We start from the raw sequence: 12,304 nt of genomic DNA, 5'->3' as shown, positions 1-12,304 counted from the left end.
AAGATCTATACACCTGCTGAAACACTTGCGCGGTGGAGGAGAGTGCAAGCTATTGAGATCCAGGTTCTCCGATATGGCTTCCGATGTGTCGTTTTCTTGTGTTAAGTGAGAGTTGCTCAGAGCCCTTAAAATATACCTGCCCAAGGCTGCATCTGGAGAGAAAATTGGAATATTTGAAGTTTTTGCGCTATCTCTATTCGTATTATGTCTTCACATTGTGGGTGAAGAAGATGAAGAAATATGCCTGAGGTAGGTAAGGGACTTTATTGATCCTTGGAAGAATGATTTGAGGGCAGGTGTGGCAGGGAAAGTGGAAGCAGGATGACAACGGGCCTTCGGGCCACTCTAGATGGCCGCACATTGCTGTGCTTCAGCGACCCTTCTGGCCCAGCTCACTATCCCGAACTTTATTTCCGGTTGCGAGCTGCGAAGAGTGCCTACCATTGATCTTGGTGGGCGGAAAATTAGGTAAAATAATATAAAATCGAGATAGCTGACGATTCCATCCCTGGCACCTAAAAGCGAAGGCAGGTAGCTGGAGCCTCGTTCCGAGTGCTCGGGCTTTGGTGTCAGCAGCCGTGTTCGGACGAGACCACCCAAACCTAAGCGGCCAGATAGATAGATACCCTTAAAATCACCAAAGTTCGCAAAGAAATGCTGCAAATTTAATACAAAGTACCTATAATGCTGTCTTGGTTGTCCTTGACTTAGACTTTTTTTTTCTTTTTAATATTTATAACACACAAAAAAGCTCAATTTTACAAGCTTTCTCGAATCGCTGCATCAACTCGAAGAATCGCTATCTCGAATCGCTATATTTCAACTGCAGGCACCCCGAGTGTGCTGCGACGTCCAAATTTTCTCTTCACATGCTTACAAGATATCGTGACGTCAGCAGCCATGCCCGCTCCACACTTCGAGACGGGGGCGGTGCTGAAAGGACCCTAGCTTGTGGGCACTAGCGGTTGATACGGCCCCAGGATGTAATCACTTGCTCACCCCCCCCCCCTCCTATCCTATTGAAGAAATCCTGGCGGCTCATCTATGGGTTGGCGACACACAAGCGCCCTCTTTGAATGTTTTGGTGACGCACAAGCGCGCCTATTTCAGAAATTTTGTTACCTGACGTTTCAATAGCCAGGCCGCCACTTCAAGTCGCTAGTATTGGTACTGTAGTGGCCTAACATCAATCAAGTGTTGAGTGTTGATCGCAGCATACGGAAATGAATTTTAATATCAAAATAACATACCTTGTCAGTAGACGTCCGTGCTTTAGGTGTTTTAGAATGTTTCAGTTTGGAACCTCCTATAATGTTTGCTTTTCTTATTTTGTAGCTGTCTAACACTACCCGCAATTTATTTTCGAGTGTGTTCAATGTTTTCAAGCGATTTCACTGTCGTTTCTAAAATTTTAGCTCGTATGATATCTACCATCAATCCATACAACAACAATTTATCATTCCACCACCAAGATTCTCAACCTAAGCAAAGACTGCGATGCAATAATTCCCGCTAACGCAACACTTGTACCTTGGACCGCGCGTTTCGGTCTAATGAGATGGGAAATAAATAGTAGTCGTGGCCATTTGAGGATTCCCGCTGTCACCCTGTTAGAGGAGATCCACAACAATAGACGCTGAAAAGTTTTCATGAGAGGGTTCAACAATGAAGAGAGCTTGCTTGCTGCTGCTTCAGCGTTCAGCGCCTCAGTTCGTCACTTCGATTTATGCACATTTACTAGATAATTGCATGGGCTGCTGCGAATCGAAATTGAGACTTGCAGAAGACCTCCTTTGCCCAGTTCAAACCAATGCGTTCGAAAACGATGTGAGAATATGAAAGCGCACAGTGTCTTCAAACTGCCTGAGCTTTCACATGACAGTTTTCTATACACAGCTTAGTCTTTAAAATTAAATTGTATTGGCTTTCGCCCATGATGTTTTTTTTTTTTTTCCAAGACAAAGGTACCATAAGCCATAAGCACGAGAGGACGGGTGCGTTTTAACTCGCTACTTGCTTTCCATAAAAAAATACCTTCGAATTACAAAAAAAAAATGGGTCTATTAAAATGTACGAATATGCAAAACATCCCTTCCCGAAGCGCAGAAAAAAAAAACAATTAGTAGATCGCACGTATCTTCGCAGTGGATGTTATGCGAAACCTTCACATGGAAAGTGACTGTGCTGTAATTTCTTTATTGACTGGAACGTCATGATGTGGAGCTGAAAATGTGCATGCACAAGTGCATGAACATGAATAGCCTTGGATGAAACGTGCGCCCTCCGTTAATTGACAGCAGCGCTAGCGCCTCTAGCGGCGTAAAGATGATTCATGCTTGTTGCGCTAAAACTGCTATTATATTTGATCAAACTTGAGCTTTTTTTTTAATCATCAATCAGAGCTAGGTTCAATTTTATTTAACAGGTCGACGCATATTAGTGGGCCATTAGTGTTTCTTGAAATGGCTCCTTAAAATATACAAGAAGCAAACAGCAATCTTCGACCGTCGTCTGCACCTCACCAGAATGACACAAGACGTCGCGATGGGTGCTGACCGAGTGCGACCCGTTGTCTGGCATACTTACCTGGTGTCGGGGTGACCGTGGTCAAGATGGCGGTGCCCCCAGGGAGAGGCGCGGACATTGCACTGCGCTCGTGCTGACCCCTGCCACTACCCCAAACTGGGGCAGATGGGGCATGCAATTTTTGGTAGTGGGGGACTGCGTTCGCGCTCTCCCCCTATTTTACAATCCAAAGGAAGATCTATACACCTGCTGAAACACTTGCGCGGTGGAGGAGAGTGCAAGCTATTGAGATCCAGGTTCTCCGATATGGCTTCCGATGTGTCGTTTTCTTGTGTTAAGTGAGAGTTGCTCAGAGCCCTTAAAATATACCTGCCCAAGGCTGCATCTGGAGAGAAAATTGGAATATTTGAAGTTTTTGCGCTATCTCTATTCGTATTATGTCTTCACATTGTGGGTGAAGAAGATGAAGAAATATGCCTGAGGTAGGTAAGGGACTTTATTGATCCTTGGAAGAATGATTTGAGGGCAGGTGTGGCAGGGAAAGTGGAAGCAGGATGACAACGGGCCTTCGGGCCACTCTAGATGGCCGCACATTGCTGTGCTTCAGCGACCCTTCTGGCCCAGCTCACTATCCCGAACTTTATTTCCGGTTGCGAGCTGCGAAGAGTGCCTACCATTGATCTTGGTGGGCGGAAAATTAGGTAAAATAATATAAAATCGAGATAGCTGACGATTCCATCCCTGGCACCTAAAAGCGAAGGCAGGTAGCTGGAGCCTCGTTCCGAGTGCTCGGGCTTTGGTGTCAGCAGCCGTGTTCGGACGAGACCACCCAAACCTAAGCGGCCAGATAGATAGATACCCTTAAAATCACCAAAGTTCGCAAAGAAATGCTGCAAATTTAATACAAAGTACCTATAATGCTGTCTTGGTTGTCCTTGACTTAGACTTTTTTTTTCTTTTTAATATTTATAACACACAAAAAAGCTCAATTTTACAAGCTTTCTCGAATCGCTGCATCAACTCGAAGAATCGCTATCTCGAATCGCTATATTTCAACTGCAGGCACCCCGAGTGTGCTGCGACGTCCAAATTTTCTCTTCACATGCTTACAAGATATCGTGACGTCAGCAGCCATGCCCGCTCCACACTTCGAGACGGGGGCGGTGCTGAAAGGACCCTAGCTTGTGGGCACTAGCGGTTGATACGGCCCCAGGATGTAATCACTTGCTCACCCCCCCCCCCCTCCTATCCTATTGAAGAAATCCTGGCGGCTCATCTATGGGTTGGCGACACACAAGCGCCCTCTTTGAATGTTTTGGTGACGCACAAGCGCGCCTATTTCAGAAATTTTGTTACCTGACGTTTCAATAGCCAGGCCGCCACTTCAAGTCGCTAGTATTGGTACTGTAGTGGCCTAACATCAATCAAGTGTTGAGTGTTGATCGCAGCATACGGAAATGAATTTTAATATCAAAATAACATACCTTGTCAGTAGACGTCCGTGCTTTAGGTGTTTTAGAATGTTTCAGTTTGGAACCTCCTATAATGTTTGCTTTTCTTATTTTGTAGCTGTCTAACACTACCCGCAATTTATTTTCGAGTGTGTTCAATGTTTTCAAGCGATTTCACTGTCGTTTCTAAAATTTTAGCTCGTATGATATCTACCATCAATCCATACAACAACAATTTATCATTCCACCACCAAGATTCTCAACCTAAGCAAAGACTGCGATGCAATAATTCCCGCTAACGCAACACTTGTACCTTGGACCGCGCGTTTCGGTCTAATGAGATGGGAAATAAATAGTAGTCGTGGCCATTTGAGGATTCCCGCTGTCACCCTGTTAGAGGAGATCCACAACAATAGACGCTGAAAAGTTTTCATGAGAGGGTTCAACAATGAAGAGAGCTTGCTTGCTGCTGCTTCAGCGTTCAGCGCCTCAGTTCGTCACTTCGATTTATGCACATTTACTAGATAATTGCATGGGCTGCTGCGAATCGAAATTGAGACTTGCAGAAGACCTCCTTTGCCCAGTTCAAACCAATGCGTTCGAAAACGATGTGAGAATATGAAAGCGCACAGTGTCTTCAAACTGCCTGAGCTTTCACATGACAGTTTTCTATACACAGCTTAGTCTTTAAAATTAAATTGTATTGGCTTTCGCCCATGATGTTTTTTTTTTTTCCAAGACAAAGGTACCATAAGCCATAAGCACGAGAGGACGGGTGCGTTTTAACTCGCTACTTGCTTTCCATAAAAAAATACCTTCGAATTACAAAAAAAAAATGGGTCTATTAAAATGTACGAATATGCAAAACATCCCTTCCCGAAGCGCAGAAAAAAAAAAAACAATTAGTAGATCGCACGTATCTTCGCAGTGGATGTTATGCGAAACCTTCACATGGAAAGTGACTGTGCTGTAATTTCTTTATTGACTGGAACGTCATGATGTGGAGCTGAAAATGTGCATGCACAAGTGCATGAACATGAATAGCCTTGGATGAAACGTGCGCCCTCCGTTAATTGACAGCACCGCTAGCGCCTCTAGCGGCGTAAAGATGATTCATGCTTGTTGCGCTAAAACTGCTATTATATTTGATCAAACTTGAGCTTTTTTTTTAATCATCAATCAGAGCTAGGTTCAATTTTATTTAACAGGTCGACGCATATTAGTGGGCCATTAGTGTTTCTTGAAATGGCTCCTTAAAATATACAAGAAGCAAACAGCAATCTTCGACCGTCGTCTGCACCTCACCAGAATGACACAAGACGTCGCGATGGGTGCTGACCGAGTGCGACCCGTTGTCTGGCATACTTACCTGGTGTCGGGGTGACCGTGGTCAAGATGGCGGTGCCCCCAGGGAGAGGCGCGGACATTGCACTGCGCTCGTGCTGACCCCTGCCACTACCCCAAACTGGGGCAGATGGGGCATGCAATTTTTGGTAGTGGGGGACTGCGTTCGCGCTCTCCCCCTATTTTACAATCCAAAGGAAGATCTATACACCTGCTGAAACACTTGCGCGGTGGAGGAGAGTGCAAGCTATTGAGATCCAGGTTCTCCGATATGGCTTCCGATGTGTCGTTTTCTTGTGTTAAGTGAGAGTTGCTCAGAGCCCTTAAAATATACCTGCCCAAGGCTGCATCTGGAGAGAAAATTGGAATATTTGAAGTTTTTGCGCTATCTCTATTTGTATTATGTCTTCACATTGTGGGTGAAGAAGATGAAGAAATATGCCTGAGGTAGGTAAGGGACTTTATTGATCCTTGGAAGAATGATTTGAGGGCAGGTGTGGCAGGGAAAGTGGAAGCAGGATGACAACGGGCCTTCGGGCCACTCTAGATGGCCGCACATTGCTGTGCTTCAGCGACCCTTCTGGCCCAGCTCACTATCCCGAACTTTATTTCCGGTTGCGAGCTGCGAAGAGTGCCTACCATTGATCTTGGTGGGCGGAAAATTAGGTAAAATAATATAAAATCGAGATAGCTGACGATTCCATCCCTGGCACCTAAAAGCGAAGGCAGGTAGCTGGAGCCTCGTTCCGAGTGCTCGTGCTTTGGTGTCAGCAGCCGTGTTCGGACGAGACCACCCAAACCTAAGCGGCCAGATAGATAGATACCCTTAAAATCACCAAAGTTCGCAAAGAAATGCTGCAAATTTAATACAAAGTACCTATAATGCTGTCTTGGTTGTCCTTGACTTAGACTTTTTTTTTCTTTTTAATATTTATAACACACAAAAAAGCTCAATTTTACAAGCTTTCTCGAATCGCTGCATCAACTCGAAGAATCGCTATCTCGAATCGCTATATTTCAACTGCAGGCACCCCGAGTGTGCTGCGACGTCCAAATTTTCTCTTCACATGCTTACAAGATATCGTGACGTCAGCAGCCATGCCCGCTCCACACTTCGAGACGGGGGCGGTGCTGAAAGGACCCTAGCTTGTGGGCACTAGCGGTTGATACGGCCCCAGGATGTAATCACTTGCTCACCCCCCCCCCCCCCCTCCTATCCTATTGAAGAAATCCTGGCGGCTCATCTATGGGTTGGCGACACACAAGCGCCCTCTTTGAATGTTTTGGTGACGCACAAGCGCGCCTATTTCAGAAATTTTGTTACCTGACGTTTCAATAGCCAGGCCGCCACTTCAAGTCGCTAGTATTGGTACTGTAGTGGCCTAACATCAATCAAGTGTTGAGTGTTGATCGCAGCATACGGAAATGAATTTTAATATCAAAATAACATACCTTGTCAGTAGACGTCCGTGCTTTAGGTGTTTTAGAATGTTTCAGTTTGGAACCTCCTATAATGTTTGCTTTTCTTATTTTGTAGCTGTCTAACACTACCCGCAATTTATTTTCGAGTGTGTTCAATGTTTTCAAGCGATTTCACTGTCGTTTCTAAAATTTTAGCTCGTATGATATCTACCATCAATCCATACAACAACAATTTATCATTCCACCACCAAGATTCTCAACCTAAGCAAAGACTGCGATGCAATAATTCCCGCTAACGCAACACTTGTACCTTGGACCGCGCGTTTCGGTCTAATGAGATGGGAAATAAATAGTAGTCGTGGCCATTTGAGGATTCCCGCTGTCACCCTGTTAGAGGAGATCCACAACAATAGACGCTGAAAAGTTTTCATGAGAGGGTTCAACAATGAAGAGAGCTTGCTTGCTGCTGCTTCAGCGTTCAGCGCCTCAGTTCGTCACTTCGATTTATGCACATTTACTAGATAATTGCATGGGCTGCTGCGAATCGAAATTGAGACTTGCAGAAGACCTCCTTTGCCCAGTTCAAACCAATGCGTTCGAAAACGATGTGAGAATATGAAAGCGCACAGTGTCTTCAAACTGCCTGAGCTTTCACATGACAGTTTTCTATACACAGCTTAGTCTTTAAAATTAAATTGTATTGGCTTTCGCCCATGATGTTTTTTTTTTTTCCCAAGACAAAGGTACCATAAGCCATAAGCACGAGAGGACGGGTGCGTTTTAACTCGCTACTTGCTTTCCATAAAAAAATACCTTCGAATTACAAAAAAAAAATGGGTCTATTAAAATGTACGAATATGCAAAACATCCCTTCCCGAAGCGCAGAAAAAAAAAACAATTAGTAGATCGCACGTATCTTCGCAGTGGATGTTATGCGAAACCTTCACATGGAAAGTGACTGTGCTGTAATTTCTTTATTGACTGGAACGTCATGATGTGGAGCTGAAAATGTGCATGCACAAGTGCATGAACATGAATAGCCTTGGATGAAACGTGCGCCCTCCGTTAATTGACCGCAGCGCTAGCGCCTCTAGCGGCGTAAAGATGATTCATGCTTGTTGCGCTAAAACTGCTATTATATTTGATCAAACTTGAGCTTTTTTTTTAATCATCAATCAGAGCTAGGTTCAATTTTATTTAACAGGTCGACGCATATTAGTGGGCCATTAGTGTTTCTTGAAATGGCTCCTTAAAATATACAAGAAGCAAACAGCAATCTTCGACCGTCGTCTGCACCTCACCAGAATGACACAAGACGTCGCGATGGGTGCTGACCGAGTGCGACCCGTTGTCTGGCATACTTACCTGGTGTCGGGGTGACCGTGGTCAAGATGGCGGTGCCCTCAGGGAGAGGCGCGGACATTGCACTGCGCTCGTGCTGACCCCTGCCACTACCCCAAACTGGGGCAGATGGGGCATGCAATTTTTGGTAGTGGGGGACTGCGTTCGCGCTCTCCCCCTATTTTACAATCCAAAGGAAGATCTATACACCTGCTGAAACACTTGCGCGGTGGAGGAGAGTGCAAGCTATTGAGATCCAGGTTCTCCGATATGGCTTCCGATGTGTCGTTTTCTTGTGTTAAGTGAGAGTTGCTCAGAGCCCTTAAAATATACCTGCCCAAGGCTGCATCTGGAGAGAAAATTGGAATATTTGAAGTTTTTGCGCTATCTCTATTCGTATTATGTCTTCACATTGTGGGTGAAGAAGATGAAGAAATATGCCTGAGGTAGGTAAGGGACTTTATTGATCCTTGGAAGAATGATTTGAGGGCAGGTGTGGCAGGGAAAGTGGAAGCAGGATGACAACGGGCCTTCGGGCCACTCTAGATGGCCGCACATTGCTGTGCTTCAGCGACCCTTCTGGCCCAGCTCACTATCCCGAACTTTATTTCCGGTTGCGAGCTGCGAAGAGTGCCTACCATTGATCTTGGTGGGCGGAAAATTAGGTAAAATAATATAAAATCGAGATAGCTGACGATTCCATCCCTGGCACCTAAAAGCGAAGGCAGGTAGCTGGAGCCTCGTTCCGAGTGCTCGGGCTTTGGTGTCAGCAGCCGTGTTCGGACGAGACCACCCAAACCTAAGCGGCCAGATAGATAGATACCCTTAAAATCACCAAAGTTCGCAAAGAAATGCTGCAAATTTAATACAAAGTACCTATAATGCTGTCTTGGTTGTCCTTGACTTAGACTTTTTTTTTCTTTTTAATATTTATAACACACAAAAAAGCTCAATTTTACAAGCTTTCTCGAATCGCTGCATCAACTCGAAGAATCGCTATCTCGAATCGCTATATTTCAACTGCAGGCACCCCGAGTGTGCTGCGACGTCCAAATTTTCTCTTCACATGCTTACAAGATATCGTGACGTCAGCAGCCATGCCCGCTCCACACTTCGAGACGGGGGCGGTGCTGAAAGGACCCTAGCTTGTGGGCACTAGCGGTTGATACGGCCCCAGGATGTAATCACTTGCTCACCCCCCCCCCCCTCCTATCCTATTGAAGAAATCCTGGCGGCTCATCTATGGGTTGGCGACACACAAGCGCCCTCTTTGAATGTTTTGGTGACGCACAAGCGCGCCTATTTCAGAAATTTTGTTACCTGACGTTTCAATAGCCAGGCCGCCACTTCAAGTCGCTAGTATTGGTACTGTAGTGGCCTAACATCAATCAAGTGTTGAGTGTTGATCGCAGCATACGGAAATGAATTTTAATATCAAAATAACATACCTTGTCAGTAGACGTCCGTGCTTTAGGTGTTTTAGAATGTTTCAGTTTGGAACCTCCTATAATGTTTGCTTTTCTTATTTTGTAGCTGTCTAACACTACCCGCAATTTATTTTCGAGTGTGTTCAATGTTTTCAAGCGATTTCACTGTCGTTTCTAAAATTTTAGCTCGTATGATATCTACCATCAATCCATACAACAACAATTTATCATTCCACCACCAAGATTCTCAACCTAAGCAAAGACTGCGATGCAATAATTCCCGCTAACGCAACACTTGTACCTTGGACCGCGCGTTTCGGTCTAATGAGATGGGAAATAAATAGTAGTCGTGGCCATTTGAGGATTCCCGCTGTCACCCTGTTAGAGGAGATCCACAACAATAGACGCTGAAAAGTTTTCATGAGAGGGTTCAACAATGAAGAGAGCTTGCTTGCTGCTGCTTCAGCGTTCAGCGCCTCAGTTCGTCACTTCGATTTATGCACATTTACTAGATAATTGCATGGGCTGCTGCGAATCGAAATTGAGACTTGCAGAAGACCTCCTTTGCCCAGTTCAAACCAATGCGTTCGAAAACGATGTGAGAATATGAAAGCGCACAGTGTCTTCAAACTGCCTGAGCTTTCACATGACAGTTTTCTATACACAGCTTAGTCTTTAAAATTAAATTGTATTGGCTTTCGCCCATGATGTTTTTTTTTTTTTCCAAGACAAAGGTACCATAAGCCATAAGCACGAGAGGACGGGTGCGTTTTAACTCGCTACTTGCTTTCCATAAAAAAATACCTTCGAATTACAAAAAAAAAATGGGTCTATTAAAATGTACGAATATGCAAAACATCCCTTCCCGAAGCGCAGAAAAAAAAAAACAATTAGTAGATCGCACGTATCTTCGCAGTGGATGTTATGCGAAACCTTCACATGGAAAGTGACTGTGCTGTAATTTCTTTATTGACTGGAACATCATGATGTGGAGCTGAAAATGTGCATGCACAAGTGCATGAACATGAATAGCCTTGGATGAAACGTGCGCCCTCCGTTAATTGACAGCAGCGCTAGCGCCTCTAGCGGCGTAAAGATGATTCATGCTTGTTGCGCTAAAACTGCTATTATATTTGATCAAACTTGAGCTTTTTTTTTAATCATCAATCAGAGCTAGGTTCAATTTTATTTAACAGGTCGACGCATATTAGTGGGCCATTAGTGTTTCTTGAAATGGCTCCTTAAAATATACAAGAAGCAAACAGCAATCTTCGACCGTCGTCTGCACCTCACCAGAATGACACAAGACGTCGCGATGGGTGCTGACCGAGTGCGACCCGTTGTCTGGCATACTTACCTGGTGTCGGGGTGACCGTGGTCAAGATGGCGGTGCCCCCAGGGAGAGGCGCGGACATTGCACTGCGCTCGTGCTGACCCCTGCCACTACCCCAAACTGGGGCAGATGGGGCATGCAATTTTTGGTAGTGGGGGACTGCGTTCGCGCTCTCCCCCTATTTTACAATCCAAAGGAAGATCTATACACCTGCTGAAACACTTGCGCGGTGGAGGAGAGTGCAAGCTATTGAGATCCAGGTTCTCCGATATGGCTTCCGATGTGTCGTTTTCTTGTGTTAAGTGAGAGTTGCTCAGAGCCCTTAAAATATACCTGCCCAAGGCTGCATCTGGAGAGAAAATTGGAATATTTGAAGTTTTTGCGCTATCTCTATTCGTATTATGTCTTCACATTGTGGGTGAAGAAGATGAAGAAATATGCCTGAGGTAGGTAAGGGACTTTATTGATCCTTGGAAGAATGATTTGAGGGCAGGTGTGGCAGGGAAAGTGGAAGCAGGATGACAACGGGCCTTCGGGCCACTCTAGATGGCCGCACATTGCTGTGCTTCAGCGACCCTTCTGGCCCAGCTCACTATCCCGAACTTTATTTCCGGTTGCGAGCTGCGAAGAGTGCCTACCATTGATCTTGGTGGGCGGAAAATTAGGTAAAATAATATAAAATCGAGATAGCTGACGATTCCATCCCTGGCACCTAAAAGCGAAGGCAGGTAGCTGGAGCCTCGTTCCGAGTGCTCGGGCTTTGGTGTCAGCAGCCGTGTTCGGACGAGACCACCCAAACCTAAGCGGCCAGATAGATAGATACCCTTAAAATCACCAAAGTTCGCAAAGAAATGCTGCAAATTTAATACAAAGTACCTATAATGCTGTCTTGGTTGTCCTTGACTTAGACTTTTTTTTTCTTTTTAATATTTATAACACACAAAAAAGCTCAATTTTACAAGCTTTCTCGAATCGCTGCATCAACTCGAAGAATCGCTATCTCGAATCGCTATATTTCAACTGCAGGCACCCCGAGTGTGCTGCGACGTCCAAATTTTCTCTTCACATGCTTACAAGATATCGTGACGTCAGCAGCCATGCCCGCTCCACACTTCGAGACGGGGGCGGTGCTGAAAGGACCCTAGCTTGTGGGCACTAGCGGTTGATACGGCCCCAGGATGTAATCACTTGCTCACCCCCCCCCCCCCCCTCCTATCCTATTGAAGAAATCCTGGCGGCTCATCTATGGGTTGGCGACACACAAGCGCCCTCTTTGAATGTTTTGGTGACGCACAAGCGCGCCTATTTCAGAAATTTTGTTACCTGACGTTTCAATAGCCAGGCCGCCACTTCAAGTCGCTAGTATTGGTACTGTAGTGGCCTAACATCAATCAAGTGTTGAGTGTTGATCGCAGCATACGGAAATGAATTTTAATATCAAAATAACATACCTTGTCAGT

At 45.2% G+C, this 12,304-nt stretch overlaps 4 non-coding genes across 4 annotated transcripts; all 4 read left to right on the top strand.

Moving 5' to 3' along the window:
* Positions 1–2,578: 2,578 nt before the first annotated feature.
* LOC142794632 (U1 spliceosomal RNA) lies at positions 2,579–2,742 on the top strand. The gene has a single exon (XR_012892504.1). It is a non-coding gene; the product is annotated as a U1 spliceosomal RNA (small nuclear RNA).
* Positions 2,743–5,338: 2,596 nt separating this feature from the next.
* Positions 5,339–5,502, top strand: LOC142794631 (U1 spliceosomal RNA). The gene has a single exon (XR_012892503.1). It is a non-coding gene; the product is annotated as a U1 spliceosomal RNA (small nuclear RNA).
* A 2,598-nt stretch (positions 5,503–8,100) lies between these two features.
* On the top strand, positions 8,101–8,264 carry LOC142794644 (U1 spliceosomal RNA). The gene has a single exon (XR_012892515.1). It is a non-coding gene; the product is annotated as a U1 spliceosomal RNA (small nuclear RNA).
* A 2,596-nt stretch (positions 8,265–10,860) lies between these two features.
* On the top strand, positions 10,861–11,024 carry LOC142794630 (U1 spliceosomal RNA). Its single transcript, XR_012892502.1, has one exon. It is a non-coding gene; the product is annotated as a U1 spliceosomal RNA (small nuclear RNA).
* Positions 11,025–12,304: the final 1,280 nt, after the last annotated feature.

This window comes from Rhipicephalus microplus, unplaced genomic scaffold (assembly GCF_043290135.1).
Source record: "Rhipicephalus microplus isolate Deutch F79 unplaced genomic scaffold, USDA_Rmic scaffold_466, whole genome shotgun sequence".
Taxonomy (NCBI): Eukaryota; Metazoa; Arthropoda; class Arachnida; order Ixodida; family Ixodidae; genus Rhipicephalus; species Rhipicephalus microplus.
The sequence above is the reverse complement of the archived record's forward strand: the minus strand, read 5'-3'. Positions and strand labels throughout refer to the sequence as shown.